Raw genomic sequence first — 13,271 nt, forward strand, 5'->3', positions numbered from 1 at the left:
AGTTGTGTTCACAGTTTTAAATAAATGTTAGCATTAGTTTTTATAGATTACCCAATACATAAATATCCACTCCAGGGTTTTCCACTTAGTATTTCAATAAAGTTTACAACACAGCTTTTAAAACAGTGCATTGAAACTGTTCATAACATATATTTGTGGAGCAACAGAATGCTGTAAAAATTACCCAGTTTTCATTTTTGGATGAACAAGCATTGATGTAAAAGCATCCAAAGACTACCTGCGTTCACTTTTTCACGTATATTGTGAATGAGTGTTTTTAGTCATGCGGTTATGAAACGTGTCATCTCCTTCATCTCTTAAAAACAAACATTGTTTATTTGGATCTACCATAAAGAACCTTTAACATCCACAGGCCCAGTTCAATGCACAGAGGCTTCTTATAAATCCATGAAACTCCCAATCTCCGGACACATGTTCACATAAACACACATCAGTTCCTTATTAGGCTTATGTACTGTGTTATTGGACAGTGCAGCCCTGAAGCAGCTCTTATTTCCCATCATTGATTGCCTGACTTCCTGCAATAATAAACAGAGCAAATGCTCCGGATGGAATATAAGAGGATATCAAGGTTTTCCATTCAACACAATGTTTTTTGTGTGATCACTCACATATGGACAGATAAAACAACCAGTGTTCTTACTGTGTGAAAAAGGACAACTATACCTGTAAATGATTGAAAGGGTAGTTTGGATATCATTTATTCATTCTTTCTTCAGTGAAGCACAATTTGTTTTTGTCCACAAAAGAAAGCCATGTTTTTTTTCCTCTCACATGTATTATTTTGTCTCCAACAGAAACAAAAGTCTAATATGCAGTTGAGTAAATGATGATGGAATTAAAATTTTTAGGTGATTGTTTCCTTTAAATTGATGAATGACGTTGTGATCAAACATTGTGAAAAATTCTGGGTTTCACACAATTGATTTGAGTTAGGGCAACCTGAAGGAATTAAGTTAACATTGGGTTTCATTTGGGGTTATGATGAAACCGGTGCTAAATTGATACTTTTTAAATGCTACCAGTGCCAAAATGGTGCCTGAACCGATACAAAATTATGGTGGATGACTCTAGAAAAATCTATCAATGGTTTTTGCAATTTAACATAGGCTTACTACTAACCTGAGGAAAGGCTGTCATCAAAATCAGGGAAGACCTTTTTTCTAGGGTTGGGTTTGTAACTGCATCCAATGATTTGCCTTGATCTGAAGACAATAATTAAGGAATATGATTAAGGTGTTTACAGGAGTAGCTTTTTGAATATCCCTTTTAGGACTATTCACATAACATTTACATGTTACAGCACATAGATTAATTAATATCATTGCATCACCATGCTCTCCACGTTTCCTCCTGAGTTTCTTGTAATTTTGTGTTTCATTTTTAATTTTGCAATTTGGCACATCAACTTTCATTCAGCAACATATTGTTCATGCCCCGTGACAAACTGAGGTATTTAATGAGAATACAATTTAAGGACTGGAGGAAGAGTGTTGATTTAACAGAATTTGATACCCCACGCAGAATGGAAAGAAAAAAAAAACTCTTCGTGATGCAGGTTTCTGGTCCTTTAAGGTAATTAAAATTCACTGTTTACATGCTAGACTTTTAATCAGAGTATTGTCTTAATCATATTAAAATCGGACTATTGCTATCCATGTAAAATCAATCAGTGAAAGTGCCAGATGATGTTGAAAGCTGTCAAAGACGGTGCATTCCTCTGCCTTTAAGTTGATTCCATGTGCCCTCAAATTAAGTTTGACGTGATTCCTCTCTTACGTGCAACTTTTGTAAAGCATCTGCTGCACATTGCTGTGTAAAAAAATCTTCGCATGTAAAAAAAGCCTTTAGGGCTGTGCAATATGAACAAAATAATCATATTGCTTTTTTTTTTAACAAATATTGCGATTGCAATTTTATAGGCGATTTTGGCAACTGTTTTTGCTTTTTCAAATAAGCTGCATAAGTACATTCTAAATGTATTCAGTGCACAAGAAGTGCCTAATAAAACATTTCACAATTAAATAACATCATATTAGGTTTAATAAACAAAACTGTAGTAAAATTGTCTTTGAAACAGACAACATAACCCCCTTGTTGCTTTTTACATCCTTGTCCCAGCACCAGTGACACTGAAATTAGGTGCGAAATGTAAATGCTAATTCAGTTCGGTACATACTGGTTACATAGTTTTCGGTACAGTTCAATTCAATTCACCTTTATTTGTATAGCGCTTTTACAATGTAGATTTTGTCAAAGCAGCTTTCACTTAAAAGATCATAGTAAATAGAAACAGTGTCGGTTCAATTTGCAGAGTTTAAGTTCAGTTCAGTTTAGCTCAGTTCAGTGTGGTTTAATAATCATTACAGAGAGTCCAAACACTGAAGAGCAAATCCATCAATGTGTAGCTCTACAGGTCCCGAACCATGCAGGCTAGTGGCGACAGCAGCGAGGAAAAAAAAAAACTTCACCAATTAGCGAAAGTGAAGAAAAAAAAAAACCTAAAGAGAAACCAGACTCAGTTGGGCACGATCATACCATATCTCAGCTGGCCAAACGTCTTGTGCAGATCTGCAGGTACACAACCCTATTAAAATATTAGTTTTTCAAAATTTTGGGATAAACATAAAGCAATTAAGTTGTCCCCAATAAAACCTCAAGAATTGTGTCGTTTCAGCTCATTTTAAATAAGTAGTTTAACAAAGCAGCAAATGTATTTTTTGAGTAAAGGCTGCTGGTTCTGTAAATCATTGGAAAAATGCTGTTGCATGCAAAACTTCTGCAAAGTTGAAAGTAAATTTGATTTCCCATGCCTGTTGCATGTCTCTTTGAAGGTTAAAAGTTAAGGTGGAGAAGGACACATATATTTTAGACTGCAGATATGATCCATTAAAAAAGGAAATGCATTTCCTCAAATGCTGACAGCTCTTTAAAGAAATTTAAATAGAATGACCTCGGGTTACACTGCTCGTGCATAAAAGTGCCCTTCAATCTCGAATCAGGATGACTTTTTAGAGGAGAGGCCTTTTTTTAATTTTTTTTTCCTGTTTACAAGTCAAGGTTACAGGGTCTACCACAGGAATGATGGACGTTTTTGGGTAGAAAAAAAAGGCATATTCATTTTCTCTTAGTGTCGCCGCACTAGTTCATGTTGATATTGGGAGGTTGGTGAAAAAATTCCAAACATTTTCAATCAGAAACATAATTTGCTGCTTGTGTTTTTTTCATCCTTCATTTGGAGAGCCGCAGGAGAGGTCATGTCCTCGTCTCTGCAGCTTTAAATCAATATAAAAAGTGACCCTGAGAGAATTCAGCATGCTTTTGTATGTAAACCAAATGCATGTTTGATTAAACTATACATAAAACTCTGTTAAATGGCATCAAGACAGATGTCCTTTTCTTATTTCCAGGAGTAATCTGTTTAATAAAGCTTTAATGATATTCTGAAGACCAGCACTGTAATTTTTTTGCTATAGACTGTTTTGTCACTCCATAAAAGCGATGGGGTGGATGATGATATGTTTGTTTACTGTGGCTAAATGTGGTAACTTCAGTATATTTTTCTCAGTAAACACTTCCTGATGGAAATTATTTCCCTCAGCTGCTGTAATGAAAAATGAACCATCTATTATAAGATTTTTTTTGTTGCGTATTAAATTTTTATAAAAATTAAATGAGCTTGTGTTGATTAAAAGGATCGGGTCCAAGGCTTGAAAATTAATCAGCAGCTCAGACTTTTTCAACAGGCTTATGTGGTGTTAGAAATTGCTCAGTTTGCAAACTTCTGTTTGTCTGCTTAAGGAAGAAGTACCAACATGTAAATAACAGGGTGTATTTATGAAAATGTAATGAAAATACATAATCCCAAGTCATTCATCAGTAAACAAACCATCATCATTCAGCATAGCAGATTAAATTAAACAACAGATTTATTCTGGCTTGTGGGTGTTACAATACAACCTATTCATCATATTTAAATGATTTTACTCACACAAGTTAGGAATTTTTAACCAACAAGAAAAGAGCAAATGTAATTACTTTCATTTATTGTTATGATTTAGAGTGTTTACTTACGGAGTCATGATCTTGTAAGACAAGTTTCATTTGAATGAAATTTGAATGAAATTTCAAGAATCATTTGATCTCATAAATGAATATATGTAATATTTGCAATATTTGGTACATATGGCCAAACCGGACTTGTTTTTACGACCTCATAAGTGCTATAAGTGTTTCCGAAAGAAGACACTTAAATAAAATTTACAATAACTGTCAATGTATTGGTTATACTGGAGCGCTGTGCATCAGTTATGGCTGACTGACAAGAAGAAGTGGGTTGTTTTTTTAGTTATTTATTTTTGTTCTTCATCCAATGGCAATTTTTAAACAATATAAATTGCATTTGGATGTATAAAGATCAGGCCTTTGAAATATGCTCTGACATGCACTAGCAATAAAACACTTTTGTGTTCTGGAAGATAGGAATGCTTAACTTGGATGCTGCTCTGCTTGCCTCTAAGAATGGAGTGATTTTCTGAGTAACAGTCCAGATGACAGACCCTACAATCTTTGCAAAATATTTTTTTGCAAATCTTTATGAAAACAGTGAAAATGGATAAAACACTGGGCCCACTCTGTCTGAGTTTCATGCTAATGACTGGCTGTTTCCTTCAGCATGCAGACTGACCTTCCAGACGAGCTCTCACCTGCTGAGTCTGGAGAACAGCACAGGAACTGCATTGTGTCACATGAAGCATCACTGCAAATATTCCAGCCTGATATCACAAGGAAACGTAAGTGTTTTAAATTTTTTTTCAGTTTGTTGGCTAATCTGTATGAATTCAGTCATACGGAAATGTAGGATCTTTTTTTAAAAGGAGGCTAGGTTTCAAACAAGCCTGAAGGACTCAATTAGTGTGATCGGGTGTGTTTAATTAGGGTTAAAGCTAAACTGTGTGTGCAGAGCTGTGGCCCTCCAGGAACTAGATTTGACACCTGTGGTTGATAGGGAAGTACTTTTTGTACATAGTTGCTATAAGCGATTGATAAGATTTTCTGAGTAGTTATTAGGATGTCTGGCTAACATCCCCAAAGCAGCACTCTCTCACATGCATCATTGTTATTATTGCATGTGTGATGCATTAGATTATTCTGTAGGAACAATTGCACACATTTCTCCAGAGTTCAATTCACACCTCCCCTTTTCTCATGCACAAACTCTCAGAGGGTTTGGTATTAATCCCAAGTTCAAGAGCGTCTTGACGTCACTGTGTACTCAGGTGGGGTGCCTCCATCACCAGCCCTTGAGACCTGCAGCCTTGTGCCCAATTTAGAGCTGTAACTAGGAGGGTCTCCTCATCTTGTGTGTGTGTGTGAAAGCAGGAATGGGTGTGGCGAACAAAACAACCATCACACACGCAAATTCATGGGCTGTACTCTCATCCAGGTCCATATCTCTGTCTCTCAGGATATGGAATGGTGTACTCCAGGTCCCAACACTCTTCTGCCAACATCGACCGTGAGTTAAAACCCTTTGATTACCCCAATTTATAATGAATTCACTGGTTGTTGAGTGTACATACTGCTATATTTGTCTGCATAAGAGTTGTTTTTCTCTGATGACTGTGAAGGCTGAGGACATCAGAGATTTGGTGAATCCAGCTGTTATGAAGGTGGATGAAGCAGTGATATCCAGACTCAAGCCCTGCGGGCTGGACGATCATTAGTAGATGTGCACTGAGATGCGCACAAAAATAGTAAGTTATCCCCTTGTGTAATATCATATGTCATGTGAAAAATCAATATGAATATGTTGGTGATTGTATTTATACACTAGTGCTTACTTTATTTTGACAGAATATAGGATTTATTGTCATGTGGACATCATTGTGAAACCAATTTTTTTCCCAGATTCCTACATAAATGTCAAAATCTGTGCATATAATATATTTTTTTAGTTTCAAACTGAGCAAAAATTAATAATTTTTGTAGATACATTTTGTATTTACAAAGTGTACAGTAAATTTGTAACAATAACAGCCTTTTTGATTTGATGTATGAAGAGTTCAGATGCAAAAACCTTTAAGTGCCATCTGAAATTTCTATTTTTGTCTGACTCCTATGTTTATGTTCAGTTATTTCATTTTGAAGACCTTTGGAGGAGTGTATTCTTTGCCATCAACTTGAAATTACTTAACCTACAGGAGCCTGATAAAAATGCTCAATTTTGAAGGAAATTTCAATTGGCTTTTAGAGGTTTTTGCATCTGAACTCTTCAAACATATATATATATACTACCTGACAAAAGTCTTGGCGTCGATTCTCAGTCTTATCAGCAACAAATAATAATTTGACTTCTAGTTGATCGTTTGGAAAAGTGGCAGAAGGTCGATTTTTCTGATGAATCCCAATCATTAAAATACTGCAGAAGACCTATTGAAACCCGCATGGAACCAAGATTCTTACAGAAATCGGTTAAGTTTGGTGAAGGAAAAGTCATGGTTTTTAGTTATATTCAGTGTGGGGGATCGAGAGATCTGCAGAGTGGATGGCAGCAAATGGCAATGGATGGCAACAGCTTGAGGTATCAAGACATTTGTGCTGCCCATTACATTACAAACGACAGGAGAGGACAAATTCTTTAGCAGGATAGCGCTCCATCTCATACTTCAGCCTCCACATCAAAGTTCCTGAAAGCAAAGATAGTCAATATGCTCCAAGATTGGCCAGCCAGTCACCAGACATGAACATTATTGAGCATGTCTGGGGTAAGATGCAGGAGGCATTAAAGATGAATCCAAAGAATCTTGATAAACTCTGGGAGTCCTGCAAGAACACTTTCTATGCCATTCCAGATGACTTATTTAATAAGTTCTTTGAGTCATTGCAGAGATATATGGGTTCAGTCCTTCAAGCTCATGGGATACAAGCTCATAATACATAATATTATTTATTTTTCCACTGCACCATGACTTTATATTCTCTACTTTACAATATTTCTGTTAAATGACAAGACTTTTGTCTAAGCAAAGTCAGACCTTACTGTCCTAATTAAATAATTAAAAATCATGGCATGATCATATTTTATTTTGGTGAAACAAGTGTAATCTAGAGGCCTCTGCCTTTCATATTAGCCACTTTTGATACCAAATGATCAACTAGAAGTCAAGTTATTAATTGTTGTTCCTATAACTTGGTGCAATGCCTATTACTTAAAAATTATAAATTATATATATTATAAATAATTCCTATAACTTATAAATTGTGTTATTACAATATTAAAATGTATCCATTATCTGTTTTTTTTTTTACAATTCTAGATTGATGTTAATTTATAAAAGTGCTTCATACTATGGAAAAGATGTCTGATTTACTAAGAAACTATTCTCAGTAAGAAAGTTTCAACTTTCCCAAGTAATTACAGAAGAAAAACAAAAAGTAACAGTAAAATATCAAAAAATTTTTTTTTACTAAATGTAAAATGTTAAATGCAAAGTGTTATAAAAATATATACTTGCAAGAAAAGAACATTTTAATTTTTAATACAATACTGAACATTGATTTTTAATATACTATCTAATGATTATTTTATTTATACAGCAGATAATTGTATTTGTATCTAATATGGAAATAAACATCAAATTAATGCTGAATCATTTTTAATCTTAGTTCATGATACCCAATGCATCAACTAAACCATATTATAAATGTTTTCAATATTAAATCATGAATTTTCCATATATCTCCTGGAATCGCTTGGCAGATGCATGTTATTTTGTTAAATTATATATCTTATGCTACTGGAATGCACTTTACCTTTTTAAATGTGCAAAAAAAGAGAAGAAAATGGAAATAAAAATAAATGACCTGTTTGCCATGCATATGTATGAGACCATTTTCATATAGTTCTAGATAATTGCACTATTTATACCACACTGTGTGACTGGATTACAGCAGGACTTTGTTCAGCCATCACGCATATTGAATCATAATGAAAATGCCTTGGTGATTATCTCATTGAGGGATGGTTTTGCTGACAGACAGTAGGACGGTTCTATGTGATCATCCTATTCCAGAGGGACTAGTTAAGGGTGAACGCGCTCCCTCGCTCATGCCTGCTGGCTAAATTCTGGACCATTAGGCAGAAATACATATCTACCAGCTGTTCAGATGTTTGAATGTGCGTGTCATTGCTTGGTTTTAATGTCCACCGTTCCCTTTGTGCATTTCTTTTTAATTAAGAACGAAAGATGGTTGTTAGTAGCGCTGTGGAAAAATCTCTGACCTTGCTTTCCGAGGGCTTAATGTTGACAAATGCCCCATTCGCCGCTTTCAACACTGTCTGTCGGTAAAGCGCTGTTCTGGCAGATAGCTATCAGGGGATTTGACTGTACCGGCGTTCAAAGACTTCACAAAGACTTTGTATGCTCACTGTTGTTACAGCAGTGAGAACAGCACATATGCACATTTCGAGGTGACATAACTGATTTAAACTGAATGTATGCATATTATTATCTATACCCAATGAGACTGTTATATAAGTACACCAAATCAATATTATAATTGCTGAAACTGTCTGTCTTTTTAGTTAATTTTGCATTTATTTTGTAACAAATTTGCAAGTGGTTTCTTAGGCCATTTGCTAGAGGGGTTTCTAAGCTTACTGTAGGTTCTAGGGAGCTATTCGAGCATTTTGGATGGTTGTTAAGGAACTGCTAAGGTTTTATATGGTTCTATGGGGCCATAAGAGCATTTTGGGTTCTGTGGAGCTATTAGGGCATGTTGGTTGTTTTCTAATGGGTTGCTACAGTTCTACATAGGTGCTAGAAAGCTACTAGAGCAGTGGTTCTCAAACTGTGGTACGTGTACCACTAGTGGTACGCCGGCTTACTTCCAGTGGTACGTGGTGAAATCACTGAGTAACAAAAGAAAAAATTAATACAATTTTAATCATTTGATGCATACGATTACACCAATGTAATCAGTATTGGCTGTTCTCTAAAGCCTACAATCAAAGCATTGTGCTTAGAATCTTTAGTGCATCGTTTCATCAGCTGCTTAAAATCTATTCAATTGGCGCAGGACTAGAGAAAGAGGTGCATGGTTCTGACAGAGCAGATACGGTACGTGTTAGAGTAGTGGTCTCCAACCCTTGGACCACAGACCGGCACCGGTCTATAGATTAACTGGTACCGGAATTATTTCAGTTTTATTTATGATAAGAGTCTGAACAATCATTTATTTTGAAAAATTAAAAGTATTCTCTTGTTACATCTCAGTCACTTGAGTGCCAAAATTTAACCCACAGTCTAGCAAAATTAGTAAGAACTGCAGCACGAGAGCGCTTGCATATTTCAGGCATGCCCAGTTGAAAACATCATAACTTTTCAGAATGACACACCACGAGTCAGCATAAGAACTGACTGATCAGCATCATATTTTGTATGTAATATAATTTGATTATAATTTAATTATAATTTGATTATAAATTTTAATTGAATGAATATGACTCTGCCTTGTTTTGAACTGTGCAGTGCTATAGCTGCTTAATTTGACCAACTACGCTATTTTATTTCAATACTGGTCATTATGGTGGTACTTGGAGAGACAATTTTTTCTGAGGTGGTACTTGGTGAAAAAAGTTTGAGAACCACTGTACTAGAGCATTTTGGGTGGCTGCTAAAGAGTTGCTACTGTTATACATGGGTTCCAGACAGCTACTAGAGCAATTTGTGTGGATGCTAAGGAGTTTCTAAGGCTCTACATGGTTCTATGGGGCCATTAGAGCATTTTGGGTGTCTGCTAATGAGTTGCTAATGTTATACATTTGCTATAGGGAACTACTCATGCATTTTGGGTGGCTGCTAAGAAGTTACATGATTTTGTGGAGCTATTAGAGCATTTTCTACTGTATTGCTACGGTTCTGCATGGGTTCTAGAAAGCTACTAAAGCATTTTGGGTGGTTCCTAAGGAGTTGCTGATGTTCTATATGGTTCCAGAGAGCTACTAGAGCAGTGGTTCTCAAACCACCAAGTTCTCACCAAGTAGAAAAAAAAAATATATATATATCTCTCCAAGTACCTACATAATGTCTGGTATAGAAACACATGTAAGACCTAAATAAAATGTGGCAGATAAAATCTTATTATGAAAATGTATTATAGTCAGCCACTTTAAACATAATAAATAGTTTGAACATTATCACACCTACAGGTAAAAAATAAAAATAAATAAAATGTCAACATTTAAATTAAAACGTGATTTTAAAAGTTAATTAAAAATGGCACTGTTCTTAGAAAGTTAAAATAAATCTTTTGCTGTACTTAAATGTAAAGTATTATCATAAGGTAGTCTATTCATCAAAACCTACAAATGTTTTTTCGGCCTCATAAATATAGGTTATATACATATTTTAGTTTTTTAAATATATGTTGCATGTATGTATGACTTCTTGTATATCTTTGAAATGTAAAAATTAACTTTTATTTTAAATATGTGAATTGGATTTACATATTTAAATTAGAAACTAGATCTGCTTACTAGTAGAGTAGGCTACAGTATGTGTGTCAGACAAGCAAGTGATTAAATACCTGTCTGCATTTTGATATAAAAATACGAGATATGCCCCCAACAACAGTTACAAGTATGGGGAGGAAAATAAACTCAAATGAGAGAATACATAACAAACATTAGAAAAATGAAAGTTAAATATAAAGTTTAGCCTATTAACATTAATTTCCTGATCACATCGTTGTTCTTCATGGTTCTATGGGGCCACAAGAGCATTCTGGGTGACTGATAGTGAGTTGCTAATTTTATAGATAGGCTCTAGGGAACTACTCATGCATTTTGGGTGGTTGCTAAGAAGTATCGATGTATCCATTCAAAAAGATTAAGTTGGAACCTGATACAGTGTGGGGAGTTACCAAAGGTTTTAGTGGTTTCTAGAATGTTGCTAGACAGTTACTAATGGTAGATGGTTCTTAGTGGTTTGTAGATAGTTGCTGTAACACTGCAAGGGGATTTTTTACCTGTTACTTGATGGTTCGTGAAGTGTTCTGAGCTGTTTCTACAGAGCTGATTATTGCGAGTGTTGTTGGGTTTGGCAAGCATCACAAGCTACATACAACGCAGAAGAAGCATTTGCATAAATAACTGCATTAGACATTTGTTGATTTACTGTTAAGCATCGGAGCACAAACATTAACAGTGACCATAATAAATGTTCGAAAGACGTCCTCTGACCGCAGTATTCAGACTCCCTGCCTGGGTTTTCCATGTGTAGATTTATAATGCAACACTATACCTTTCATTAGCTGGAGCTGACCGCTAACATGTGGCCATGAGTGTATCACACTGGAAACGGCTCCAAACGGCTTTCTTGTAAAACTTGATCACTTTCAAGGAAAGAGGCAATCAAACCTGTAGACCTGAAGATCGTTTTCTGTGTTCCAAAACGAATGGTCTGCTTAAAGTGCATCCAAAATGAGTTTATATTCCTCACTGTGATTGAGTGAAAAGTTTGCACTGTTGGCTTTATATCTGATAATTATATGTCATTATATAACACCATAATTGCAATACACAAAGAAAATAAATCATCTAGCGTGGTTTCATCTGATAAGTAATGTGCTCAAAATCAAATACTGCTGCTTTTTATATAACTCATTTCCCATTATGAATTATGATAGCATTTGGTTTGTTGGTCCGTTGGGTGGGATTGCTTTCTCGCCAAACCAAAACAGGGAAGAAAACACAGCAGGCTTTGAAACTAATGCTCCAGTCAGATTGCAACTATGACAGAGTTAAACCTTAGTAATCTCTTTAAAACCTATTTTTCACCCTCCAACCCACAATGAAAGTTATCATCAACTCATTCAAATGTCATTCCAAACACATAAGACTCAAATAGAGATAATTTTTAAACAATTTAGAAAGATTTGTTACTCAAATTAAGGTTTATTCTTGATACCTCAAAATTTTGACAATTGAAATGTGTAAATATAACAATTTGAAAAGTGCCTATTTTAAATAGAATGTCAATCATGATTGAAACCCTCTGCCAATAAGTAAATGTAAGTTTTGTCAACTAGGAATACTGTAGGATAAATAATGGACAAAGGACTGATTATAAAGTCCACATATTGTGTTTCAACAAACCTGCTTTTGATTGGTTATGCCAGTCATACCTCATTTTATAACATCACAACTGTCAGAATTTTATGCCAGCTATAGTGCGATTGATTTTATTTAAAATGTGACTATATGATCTAACGAAGTAATGAAGATAACAGGCTTTTTTATGAAAAGGAAACAGTTCCCTGGATGCTCAAGCAACATTGATTCCGCAATAAATAATGAAGAATGTATGGCATTGAAATTTTAATTTAATTTAATTAAATTTTTTTTTTTAAATAAATGAAATGTTTTAAAATAAAAAATGTAATTCAGTTATAATAAATTAAATTCATTAAAATTAAAATTAAATAAATTTACTTTCAATTAAATTAAATAGAATAATACAAATAAATAATAAAATTAAATAATGTAAAATAATAAAATAGTGAAAGACATTGAAATAAAATATATAATTAATTAAATATTCAATTAAATTAAAAAGAATATAAAATAAAAAGAATATAAATAATATTATAATATAAAACAATGTATTACATTGAAATAAATTAAATTAATTAAATGCATTAAAATAAAATACATTAAAATGTAATTAAATGAAATTAAATAGAATAATAAAAAATTATAAAATAAAATAATGTAAAATAATAAAATTAAATAATATAAAATAATGCATGACATTGAAATAAATTAAAATAAATAAATGATTAAATATTATATTCAATTAAAAATAATATAAAATAAAAAGAATATACATAATAATATAATATAAAATAATGTATGACATTGATATAAAATTAAGTAAGATTACATTAAAATAAAATCTAAAATAAAAATAAAATAAATATAAAAAAACTGAATATTAAATAATAAAATACAATAATATAAAATATACAAACAAACAAACAAACAAATAAATAATAAAATAACATCTTCACAATTTAAGCACACCGTCTGTGAAAAGATCAATCTGCACAATCTGCTTTTTGGTTAAAATTGCATCCCATGAAAGACTTATTCATTGCTGTGAATTACAGCGGAATTTAGGCAGCCCTTGAAAATGTGGTCTTTCCGAGGTTTATTAATATTATTCATGGATGTTGTACGCATGGAG

The 13,271-nt window shown here is 33.8% G+C and overlaps 1 protein-coding gene across 6 annotated transcripts in view; it reads left to right on the plus strand.

Annotated features, from left to right (window-relative positions):
- Nucleotides 1-13,271, plus strand: part of sema3ab (sema domain, immunoglobulin domain (Ig), short basic domain, secreted, (semaphorin) 3Ab) — a 165,223-nt gene that overhangs the window by 40,090 nt on the left and 111,862 nt on the right. For 3 of the 6 annotated variants that reach the window (XR_015514153.1, XM_087291509.1, XM_087291507.1), the window contains exons 2-4: nucleotides 4,696-4,814; nucleotides 5,468-5,539; nucleotides 5,652-5,777. The gene's annotated coding sequence lies outside the window, so the exon portion shown is untranslated. The remainder of the gene's footprint in view (nucleotides 1-4,695; nucleotides 4,815-5,467; nucleotides 5,540-5,651; nucleotides 5,778-13,271) is intronic. The other 3 variants (XM_087291510.1, XM_087291508.1, XM_087291511.1) reach the window with 1 other exon arrangement.

This window comes from Danio rerio, chromosome 18, assembly GCF_052040795.2.
Source record: "Danio rerio strain M-AB ecotype USA chromosome 18, GRCz13ab, whole genome shotgun sequence".
Lineage (NCBI taxonomy): Eukaryota > Metazoa > Chordata > Actinopteri > Cypriniformes > Danionidae > Danio > Danio rerio.